The following is a 13,141-nucleotide window of genomic DNA, read 5'->3' as shown; positions in this document are numbered from 1 at the left end:
TTATTTTTCTTTCTTCTTCCTGTGGAGTCACGTGATATGTGTCGTTTACAAAACTCGACCAAGAACCCTGAATCAGTTGAGACCAAACATAATTTGTGAACGTTCAGAGATTACACTTCGTAATCTTAGAAAAGGTCCTAAATAAAAATGTAAAAGAGAATGCATGCATGAATTCATGTCACTAAATGTCAATTAGCCCATTTGTTAAAATAAATTAAATATGGGGTTGAAACCTCAAGGCCTTTCCAGAGAGGCAAATACATTCCAATTTTCAATGTTATGCCAAAACGCACCATGATAGCCACGCTCCCCCAACGCTGCAGGAATGGGCCAATACTTGTGTAGTGGGCCCAAGACGAGGCAGACGGTTCGCTAGAGGCAACACGTTTATTATAAACCAGGGAACATAACACGGAGGGGTAACGGCCCCTCACACCCAATATCCTGAGGTAGCCCCTCTCCGGACTAACGTGCCCTCGCTCTGCTTATAGCGATAACCCTACACTGGTTATATCTGAACCCGACCCTAGCCAGGCGTCCGGGTTCTGCCCACTGGGCTCTTCGCTTGAGGTCTTCAGGGTAGCTGTTCAGGTCTTCAGGTCTTCAGGGTAGCTCTTCAGGTCTTCAGGTCTTCAGGGTAGCTCTTCAGGTTTTCAGGTCTTCAGGGTAGCTCTTCAGGTCTTCAGGGTAGCTCTTCAGGTCTTCAGGGTAGCTGTTCAGGTCTTCAGGTCTTCAGGGTAGCTCTTCACGTCTTCAGGGTAGCTCTTCAGGTCTGCAGGTCTTCAGGGTAGCTCTTCAGGTCTTCAGGTCTTCAGGGTAGCTCTTCAGGTCTTCAGGGTAGCTGTTCAGGTCTTCAGGTCTTCAGGGTAGCTCTTCAGGTCTTCAGGGTAGCTCTTCAGGTCTGCAGATCTTCAGGGTAGCTCTTCAGGTCTTCAGGGTAGCTGTTCAGGTCTTCAGGGTAGCTGTTCAGGTCTTCAGATCTTCAGGGTAGCTCTTCAGGTCTTCATTTCTTCAGGTGGACGAGGACTGCCCGACCCGTTCAGGGGTCCGGCTTTTATCCCCGTTCCAGGGTCTCTCCGCCCCTAGCCACGCCTCCCTTCTGGAACTCTCTAGGGGGCCCTGGAATATCCCCCAGCCCCCCCCCCTCTTGGGGTCTGGGGACCCTCGTGGCCCAACGGCCCGGCTCATCCTACCTAGCCAGTCTACCACCCCCTGTTGACACATGTCCGCTACTACAGGTAAAGATGAATGGGAATATACACAATGCCTCACCATGCTACTACATACTCTTTGGTTCTTTCGGTAAAGTCACGTAGGTAGAACCCCTTCGCTAGATCTCCTGCAGTGGGCATTGATTCTGAAGATCATTCATCGGGGCATTTAGGCACTCCCTCGCTCCCCCCTTCCTTTTTTCTGTTTTCCCTACAGGGGTACCACAGCTTAGGAACAAGACACAGGGGGTGGTAGAGATTATTGAAACACATGCGGGTTAAGACAGATTTCCATTGCACTGTAATCCGTACTGGTGTCAACTCCCTTTCATATTCTCTGTGCTGTGTATCTGATATCGTTTTGTTCATAAAATACTTTTTAAATAAATGAAATATCCCTGTGTCCTGTTTTTTTTGGCCACCCTCTATTTTGTAAACGATTCTTAAGCAGGACCTGCCGGGAAAAAAAAAAGTCTCCAACTTGATAAAGCTTTGCTAGATCGGCAGTGATATTTTGTGATACACATATTTTTCCGTGAAAATATGAATAAATGATATTCTTGCCAGTCAAATCGCACGTATCGTTGCTGTCCAGTACCGTATGTACGTATTCCTATTATATTATATTCCAGTGTCTTTCCAAGTGAACAGCTGCTTTAATGCTCAACATTCCTAGAACGAAGCTGCTGAAATCATCACCGTGATCCGTCATGATCACTCCACTGCTAGATGACAGCCTCCACAACCTGTCACCACCCCTCATGTTCCTGTGATGTAGCAATACATCTGGCACCAAGCTGATTTCATTGATCCATCTCCACGGCGGACGTGCCGTTGGTGCGATTTCTCCTTTGGCTGCCACTCCGACGCTCGTCTTGAACAGTGGCCATCATCCCCATCCCTCAGAATCTTTCAGAATCAGAGTCTGTATTTATCCTGGAGAAATCCGATGAGCTATGAAGCTCTTTTTCACAGATGCCCCTTCCAACGACCTTGTCTGTCCTGCCCAAGCCAACGTATATCTGCTCCAACAACAATCTAAAATACTTTACTGTGTTAAAACAATTGTGTGTGAGTGGTGGTGCAGTGGTTAGCGCACACCCGATTTTGATTCCCAACCACCGCTGGCATCAGTGGCGAATGATGTATGAACTGGTCCTGTGCGCCCTCGTCACCACCTCGTACTGACCACAGTGTTCACAGGGCCATGAATTTTGACCGCACCTACGATTGGCACGGTTCGCTACGTACGGCGTGAAAGAAGTTCAACATACACACATTGAGTCGACGTGAAGACATTATCGATGAGTGACTTTGCAGTTCAGGTGGGTAGAAACCCAATCCAATAAAGGTTTTAAATTAATTTGGAGGATGTAAGTGTTGATGGCAGGGGTTTCAGTGGCACAGTGATTAGGCCACTTCGGGTGTGAACCCGGCGCCCTGAGTTCGACTCTCGACCGTGGTGAACATTAGTGGCTGATGATGTCTGAACCGCTCCTCGGCCACCCCTCCCACTTCACCAACCCACACTTGACCAGCGTGGTGAAGTATGGTCAAACAACCTCCATGGCTGATAATGTGTGGGGAGACCTTCATCCAACAGTGGGCTGACGGATAGCTATAAATTATTACCATTGTATGTTTATGATCGAGACGATAAATCTGAAAAAAATAGAGCTTCGAACTGGAAAGTACGGTGAAAATATATTGGAAACAATTCTGCCATAATTTGCTTAATAGTTTCCAGCTTTGCAAATATTTGACTACGTGCACAGTACATAGTTTTAACGATGATGATTGCTTAACCAGACCGGTATGTTTGGCCAATGTCTTACGTTTTTGTGCGAATTTACCTGTGGAAGGAAGCCAAAGCTCAGAGCCAAAACGTCTATTCATGCCAATAATGCCGCTTTTTTAACCAAGCAAAGCATAGCTGAAGCTCACAAACACATTTTCACGAGGATCCTGCATTGAGGCTGTCACGTGGCTCTGTTGCCACGTGGGCTGACTGACGTCCACTCACATGGCACTGACATACATATTTGCTTGATCATATTCCTAAAGAAGTTTTTTTTTTCACCAAATGCCCCATTGCCTATTATTACGTGCCAAGGACTCTGTGAGATGATAGGACAATAGTCAGAGTCCATAATTGGCAATAAGTAACGGCAAAGCAGTTATAAGTGACTCACAGAATTGTGCGCAGTTGTGTATACAGTCCACGACTTCCCTGAAGGCATCGACACTCTCAGTGAGCGCGGTGCCGATCACACAACGCGGTTCCAATTCGACACCTCGATCGATGGCTTGCGCCATCGCCGCACACGCGTCGAATAAACAGCAAGGGACAAGTCCTCACTTACTAACAACTCCTCTATCATTTTTCATTGCTGGAGGAGTTGCCCCCCACTACCTGAAAATCCTGGCTCCGACATTGGCTACTTGAATGTGCGCTTTATGAGCCCCTTACCATCAACCACATCAGGAACATCGACAGGACGATGCTCACTCACATCTCCTTTGTGCATGGATAATCGAAGACACAAAGCACAGTGCGACTGTGGCCATTCAACACAAAAATTAGTAAACCCATAGACCCTTAAAGATGCATAGACACGTACGTACATTGAAGACATAAGGGTCCGTCCATAGATGACGTCACGCGATTTTGGACGATTTTTTTACCCGCCCCCCCTCGTCACACGGCGTCACAAAAAGTCAGACCCCTCCTCAAATATGACGTCACAAAGCTCTGCCCCCCCCCCCCCCAAATATATATAACACATGCTTTAAACTATTGTCATTGTAGTGCGTATTTTAGGTACCGCTGCACTCTGATGTTGTAGGAGAAAACATTTATTAAATAGTCTATTTAATTAAGTGGAACGTGTTGTCTATATTCAAAGTTGCGCATTTTTATGTGACGTCACATTTCTCAAACCCCCCCCCCCCGTCACACATGTCTGACCCCCCTCCCTCCCCTAGGTGCGTGACGTCATTTATGAGCGGCCCCTAAGCCACAGTGCAGCTGTGGCCATTCAACACAAAACTATGGACTACATATTTAACCACGTGCAGTCTGCGCTCCTTCAATGTGGGAAGAGCAAGACGGCACGAACTCTCTCGCGAAGCCCCCTCTCGTGGTGAGACCTCCTCGCCTTGCCAAGCAGCTCCTGGACACATTCATTGCTCCTGGACACATCCATTGCTCCTGGACACATTCATTGCTCCTGGACACATTCATTGCTCCTGGACACATTCATTGCTCCTGGACACATTCATTGCTCCTAGACACATTCATTGCTCCTGGACACATTCATTGCTCCTGGACACATTAATTGCTCCTAGACACATTCATTGCTTCTGGACACATTCATTGCTCCTGGACACATGCATTGCTCCTGGACACATTCATTGCTCCTGGACACATTCATTGCTCCTGGACACATTCATTGCTCCTGGACACATTCATTGCTCCTGGACACATTCATTGCTCCTGGACACATTCATTGCTCCTGGACACATTCATTGCTCCTGGACACATTCATTGCTCCTGGACACATTCATTGCTCCTGGACACATTCATTGCTCCTGGACACATTCATTGCTCCTAGACACATTCATTGCTCCTGGACACATTCATTGCTCCTGGACACATTCATTGCTCCTGGACACATTCATTGCTCCTGGACACATTCATTGCTCCTGGACACATTAATTGCTCCTGGACACATTCATTGCTCCTGGACACATGCATTGCTCCTGGACACATTCATTGCTCCTGGACACATTCATTGCTCCTAGACACATTCATTGCTCCTGGACACATTCATTGCTCCTGGACACATTCATTGCTCCTAGACACATTCATTGCTCCTAGACACATTAATTCCTCCTGGACACATTCATTGCTCCTGGACACATCCATTGCTCCTGGACACATTCATTGCTCCTGGACGCATTCATTGCTCCTGGACACATTCATTGCTCCTGGACACATTCATTGCTCCTGGACACATTCATTGCTCCTAGACACATTCATTGCTCCTGGACACATTCATTGCTCCTGGACACATTCATTGCTCCTGGACACATGCATTGCTCCTGGACACATTCATTGCTCCTGGACACATTCATTGCTCCTGGACACATTCATTGCTCCTGGACACATTCATTGCTCCTGGACACATTCATTGCTCCTGGACACATTCATTGCTCCTGGACACATTCATTGCTCCTAGACACATCCATTGCTCCTGGACACATTCATTGCTCCTGGACACATTCATTGCTCCTGGACACATTCATTGCTCCTGGACACATTCATTGCTCCTAGACACATTCATTGCTCCTGGACACATTCATTGCTCCTGGACACATTCATTGCTCCTGGACACATTCATTGCTCCTGGACACATTAATTGCTCCTGGACACATTAATTGCTCCTGGACACATTCATTGCTCCTGGACACATGCATTGCTCCTGGACACATTCATTGCTCCTGGACACATTCATTGCTCCTAGACACCTTCATTGCTCCTGGACACATTCATTGCTCCTGGACACATTCATTGCTCCTAGACACATTCATTGCTCCTAGACACATTAATTCCTCCTGGACACATTCATTGCTCCTGGACACATCCATTGCTCCTGGACACATTCATTGCTCCTGGACGCATTCATTGCTCCTGGACACATTCATTGCTCCTGGACACATTCATTGCTCCTGGACACATTCATTGCTCCTAGACACATTCATTGCTCCTGGACACATTCATTGCTCCTGGACACATTCATTGCTCCTGGACACATGCATTGCTCCTGGACACATTCATTGCTCCTGGACACATTCATTGCTCCTGGACACATTCATTGCTCCTGGACACATTCATTGCTCCTGGACACATTCATTGCTCCTGGACACATTCATTGCTCCTGGACACATTCATTGCTCCTAGACACATCCATTGCTCCTGGACACATTCATTGCTCCTGGACACATTCATTGCTCCTAGACACATTCATTGCTCCTGGACACATTCATTGCTCCTTGACACATTCATTGCTCCTGGACACATTCATTGCTCCTGGACACATTCATTGCTTCTGGACACATGCATTGCTCCTGGACACATTCATTGCTCCTGGACACATGCATTGCTCCTGGACACATGCATTGCTCCTGGACACATTCATTGCTCCTGAACACATTCATTGCTCCTGGACACATTCATTGCTCCTGGACACATTCATTGCTCCTGGACACATTCATTGCTCCTGGACACATTCATTGCTCCTGGACACATTCATTGCTCCTGGACACATTCATTGCTCCTGGACACATTCATTGCTCCTGGACACATTCATTGCTCCTGGACACATTCATTGCTCCTGGACACATTCATTGCTCCTGGACACATTCATTGCTCCTGGACACATGCATTGCTCCTGGACACATTCATTGCTCCTGGACACATTCATTGCTCCTAGACACATTCATTGCTCCTGGACACATTCATTGCTCCTGGACACATTAATTGCTCCTAGACCCATTCATTGCTCCTAGACACATTAATTCCTCCTGGACACATTCATTGCTCCTGGACACATGCATTGCTCCTGGACACATTCATTGCTCCTGGACACATTCATTGCTCCTGGACACATTCATTGCTCCTGGACACATTCATTGCTCCTGGACACATTCATTGCTCCTGGACACATTCATTGCTCCTGGACACATTCATTGCTCCTGGACACATTCATTGCTCCTGGACACATTCATTGCTCCTGGACACATTCATTGCTCCTGGACACATGCATTGCTCCTGGACACATTCATTGCTCCTGGACACATTCATTGCTCCTAGACACATTCATTGCTCCTGGACACATTCATTGCTCCTGGACACATTAATTGCTCCTAGACCCATTCATTGCTCCTAGACACATTAATTCCTCCTGGACACATTCATTGCTCCTGGACACATGCATTGCTCCTGGACACATTCATTGCTCCTGGACACATTCATTGCTCCTGGACACATTCATTGCTCCTGGACACATTCATTGCTCCTGGACACATTCATTGCTCCTAGACACATTCATTGCTCCTGGACACATTCATTGCTCCTGGACACATTCATTGCTCCTGGACACATGCATTGCTCCTGGACACATTCATTGCTCCTGGACACATTCATTGCTCCTGGACACATTCATTGCTCCTGGACACATTCATTGCTCCTGGACACATTCATTGCTCCTGGACACATTCATTGCTCCTGGACACATTCATTGCTCCTAGACACATTCATTGCTCCTGGACACATTCATTGCTCCTGGACACATTCATTGCTCCTAGACACATTCATTGCTCCTGGACACATTCATTGCTCCTGGACACATTCATTGCTCCTGGACACATTCATTGCTTCTGGACACATGCATTGCTCCTGGACACATTCATTGCTCCTGGACACATGCATTGCTCCTGGACACATGCATTGCTCCTGGACACATTCATTGCTCCGGAACACATTCATTGCTCCTGGACACATTCATTGCTCCTGGACACATTCATTGCTCCTGGACACATTCATTGCTCCTGGACACATTCATTGCTGCTGAACACATTCATTGCTCCTGAACACATTCATTGCTCCTGGACACATTCATTGCTGCTGGACACATTCATTGCTCCTGGACACATTCATTGCTCCTGGACACATTCATTGCTCCTGGACACATGCATTGCTCCTGGACACATTCATTGCTTCTGGACACATTAATTGCTCCTGGACACATTCATTGCTCCTGGACACATTAATTGCTCCTGGACACATTCATTGCTCCTGGACACATTAATTGCTCCTGGACACATTCATTGCTCCTGGAAACATGCATTGCTCCTGGACACATTCATTGCTCCTGGACACATTCATTGCTCCTGGACACATTCATTGCTCCTGGACACATTCATTGCTCCTGGACACATGCATTGCTCCTGGACACATTCATTGCTCCTGGACACATTCATTGCTCCTGAACACATTCATTGCCATGCACGAGACTCGACCGGCATCGTTTTACAGCAAATCCAAACACTAGAGGGCAGTAGAGACACGTGTGTTGGTGTATTAAGTGTAAATAGTATGAAGAGGGTTAATAGTATTAAGAGGGTTAATAGTATTAAGAGGGTTAATAGTATTAAGAGGGTTAATAGTATGGAGAGTGGTTTGAGGTTTCCTCTTCACAGTGCTAATTATACGACAATTTCCTCTCTCCCCTCGAGATTGAGTTGACACAAAGTACTAACTACGACTACAGTACGCTGTGTAACATCTATATTCTTGTTATAATGAGTTGATACAAGGTACTAACTACTACTACAATATTGTGTAACATCTTTATTCTTGTTATAATGAGTTGATACAAGGTACTAACTACTACAGTACGCTGTGTAACATCTTTATTCTTGTTATAATGAGTTGATACAAGGTACTAACTACTACTACAATATTGTGTAACATCTATATTCTTGTTATAATGAGTTGACACAAAGTAATAACTACTACAGTACGCTGTGTAACATCTTTATTCTGTTATAATGAGTTGATACAAAGTACTAACTACTACAGTACGCTGTGTAACATCTATATTCTGGTTATTATGAGTTGACACAAGGTACTAACTACTACAGTACTCTGTGTAACATCTTTATTCTGTTATAATGAGTTGACACAAGGTACTAACTACTACTACAGTACGCTGTGTAACATCTTTATTCTGTTATTATGAGTTGATACAAGGTACTAACTACTACCAGGGCTGCACGTGCACAAGGTGTAGTCTGTAGACAAAGTAAACGCGTGTCTCTCCTGCACCTGTGGTGTACATTCCACATTCCCATGGTGGGCGCCAGGCTAGCCACAGGACAACAACCGTTGAATGACTGCAAAGTGGCACACTGTGCTGAATTTATAGACACCCCAGAGAAAAGATATGATGAGTAATTGAACCTGTCCAAATACTGCATATATCTCAGAGTCCCAGAACGTCATCGTAAAGCATCTGTCCATCACATTGGAATCTACGCGTTGCAGGCTTGTGCTGCGATGAGATGGCAGGGCAGTAATGAATTCTTGAATCTATCTGTGCGAGGCGTTTGGTGCAACCCGTCTATATCCCGCGGTGTTTTTACTCCAGGTACGCTGATTTACCACGTGAAGCCAAACATTCATTCGTAGAATTGGCCAAACATCCCCCACATGCTGGACTCTCCAGCAATCGTTACGAGACTCGGTGACGTCTTCTGGATGAATGAGCGACGTCGATGTCACTGCATTGCAATGGACTCGGAGTGGAAGAAAAGGAGAAAGGAATGCAACGCCACAAAAAAAAACGTGGAACCATGCCGACAATTCCGCCGCAACTGCAAAGGGAACAAGGCCATCAATAGTTGAGTAACTCTTGAATGGGTTTTGCATACTGCTTGTTGTGTTTGTCGCAAGCACGGTATTGTGGTTAAATGTTGCGTGTGGGTTTGAACATCCAAACCCGACGTATGAACAAGCCCTTGAGTCCCAATGTTCAGAAATGAACTTGCACGTTGCTTTTTTTGTTTATCTCGAGCCGGTGGAAGCAACTCCACGTTCTTGTGGCAATGTCCAGTCCAACCACTACATATTTTAAAGAGCATGAAGGTATGATGGTCAGGCTATAAGTTGACCCTGTTTGGGATTTGAACTCTCAAACTCACTCTTGGGGGCCCTCTTTCTGGACTACCTGAACATCCTGTTGCTCTCCTTCAGTTTATGAGCACAGCAGGAACCGTAGATCTCAGCGTTGAGGAGTGAAAACCGTGTTCCGTGCCCGCCTTAATAGGTGCTCGCTAACAGCACTGATCCCGCGTACGTTCAGCCCTTTGTCAAACCACTGCCGGATGGAAGACCTTCATTCCCACGCCGCGTTAGCGCTATTTGACCATACTTCACCACGCTGGCTAATGCGGAAGACGTAAGACGTAGACGCGCAGAAGTACGGTACAACACAGCAATGGAAGCAATACTGACCCAACATAGTCTGATGATATTGTACGGTATTGATAACGCACCATACTTCACCCTGCTGGTCAGCGCAGGTGGGTGAACAGTTGAAGGGGCAGGAGCGGTTCGCATCTCACTTGCCACTGACGGTAGCCGCGGTCAGGAACCGAACTCGGGTGGCCGGGTTCCTCGAGAAAGTGCGTTCACCTCTGCGCCACCACTCCCCCCGCACTAAAATAATCAACAATATTCTACGAAGCATCACGGATTTTTTTTTTTAATCCCAGGCACTGCATAAGAAGTTTATAAAAGTCAAAGTTGATGGTGCTTCTTATCATACGGTAGCACATCTGTCAACCCTTTATCAGTGCCTACCGTATTACACACAAATTCATACCTTATTGGTCACCCCGTGCCCTTATAAATCTCAACGTTCATCCTACAAAAAGTCCCATCACCACAAGGGACATTGGTGACGATTTGTGAGGTAAAAAATCGCGTGACGTCATTTATGGACGGGTTTGTTTTTGTGGTGTAATTGTGCTGGTTATATGGAGTTTCGTCTTACTTTGCGATGAGCTATAAAGCTCCCCCCAACCCACCCACAGATGTCCGGTAGTTAGAGCAGTAAAGGAATTGTAAGAACGTCCTTCCTCTTGCCCGACCCCATCGGGGGGAGGGGTTTGACACTTTTGTTTTTGCTTTTCCCGCCAAGATGAAGATGCCGGTGCCCCAGGGGGCACCTCCTAACGCCACTTGCACAACAGCGCCACAGGAACCGCCCCGCCACGAGCAGATTTGGAGAAGGGCGGTCTCGGAAATTGTGGCGTCTAAATCTGTCAAGGGGCTTTAATTTTACAACCACCAAAGGGGTTGACGAAATATTGCGAAATGTTCTTAGGTTTCATCTTCTTTGGTTCTTTCGGTAAAGTCACGTAGAATGAGAATAAAATAATAAAATAAAAATATTCTCATTCTACGTGGTGGTGGTGACTTTACCGAAAGAACCAAAGAAGATGAATCCTTGCAGTCGCGAAAGCTTTAAATCGAAATTCTTAGGTTTGTTGAATTCTCGTCTCTCATCTTCTTGTTGTGTTTACCTCCGTGCAGTTTGGCACTCTCAAATGTGTTGCGTTGGTGTCGATATGTTTTTTTTTTACACCTGATGACGATCGCTTGTGTTGCGGTCGAAACGTCGTGATTGATTTATTTTAATGTGGTTTTGTGATATTTCTACATACGTGACTTTACCGAAAAAAAAAACACTGAGTAATTTATGCAGTCACGAAAGCTTTAATTCTTTATTGAAATGTTGCGTCTTTGCCGCGGCTTTGCATTGCGCTCAACAAAGAAAGATCACTTGCAACGAGTTGTAGTTATTGTAACAACGTTTTTTTTTTATACGAAGTGAGACCTTTTTACGAAGTATCAAAATACGACAAAAATGAGAGTAGGTTTTAACCTTTCAGGCAATAAAACAGTTTGTGTTAAGATGTTCAAATACCAAACAGAAACCTTTTGCGAGGAATCAAGTTCGCATTAATCTCACGTACTTGTGGTGAACATGCAAACAAACACGCTCTGATAATTATATATGGCAGTCTTTGAAACTGATTTGCCTACACCAAAGACAGCAGCAACCTTCCTCAGGGCCTCGTGTCACCATTGTCAGACCAGAGAACACCAAAAGACGAACAGCACAAGGACGATGCCACTATCCTTTGGTTTGTTCGGTAAAGTCACGTAGGTGAAAAAAAAATCACGACGTTTCGATTGCAACACAACCAATCATCACCTGCGTGATTTTACCGATTGCAACAAAGAATATGGATCCTTGCAATCACGAAAACTTCAAATCTAGGACAATGCCACGATCAGAGCATCGGGAGGAGCAGCTACAAAATGGGAACTTTTCAAAGACAATGCATCATACATTATGATGGCGTGTTCACCACAACAAGCACTCCCAATTGGTGATGGGGCAGTTGTGGAGAGAGTGGAGAGTTTCCCATACCTTGGCAATGTGCTTATGACCAGCTCCAGTTTAACAGCAGTCTCACTCCGAATCAGTCGAGCGGCAATATCTTTTCATCGGTTGCATAACGCTGTGTGGAAGCTACCTGGTCTGTCGCTCCGCACTAAGCTTCAGGTCTTCTCGGCCACGGTCATTCCCTCCCTTCTCTACGCTTGCGAAACGTGGACCCCCCTAAATGGAACGTCTTCGCCGGTTAGAAACATTTAGGCTGGCCTGCCTACGATCCATCCTGGGTTTAACCAGACTGGATTGTGTGAGGAGCTCACAAATCCTTGAAAGATCTGGGCAAGGTCCCATCGGTGAGCTCCTCCGGCGGGCAAGGCTGCGATGGCTGGGTCATGTAGCCCGCATGCCCAGCCACCGCATGCCGAAACAGCTTTTGTTCGGCCGGATTGAGGGGGCTAAGCGGGCGCGGCACGGGCTAGAGAAGAGATGGAATGATGTGGTACAGGAGGACGTGGAGCTGAGTGGACTTGCCGATGACCGGTACCAGCGGTGTCAAGATCGGCCTCTGTGGAGGAGGCTCGTGAAGGACGCTACTGGGCAGTTGGAGGCAGTGGCCCTCCAACAACAACGGAGGGCGGAGGAGCGGCGCTCACAACAACGGGTGGCTAAAGGACAGCAGGTTGGCACAGTAGGGGGCACAGGTGGTGCATCAGCCAGTCATCTCAGTCAGTCGACGCGTAGCACCTGGGTCTGCCCCGTGACCTCCTGCCAGCGGGCGTTCGACACTTCACGTGGCCTCAGGGTGCACATAGCCTGGCACAAGCGTCGTGGTGACGTCACCGCCACTTAGTGGCGAATGGCGGTTGTTGTTGTGTGTGTGTTTCATGTGTGTATGTA

This window comes from Petromyzon marinus, chromosome 46, assembly GCF_048934315.1.
Source record: "Petromyzon marinus isolate PM22_M1 ecotype Great Lakes invasive population chromosome 46, UKy_Petmar_22M1.pri1.0, whole genome shotgun sequence".
NCBI lineage: Eukaryota > Metazoa > Chordata > Hyperoartia > Petromyzontiformes > Petromyzontidae > Petromyzon > Petromyzon marinus.
The sequence above is the reverse complement of the archived record's forward strand: the minus strand, read 5'-3'. Positions refer to the sequence as shown.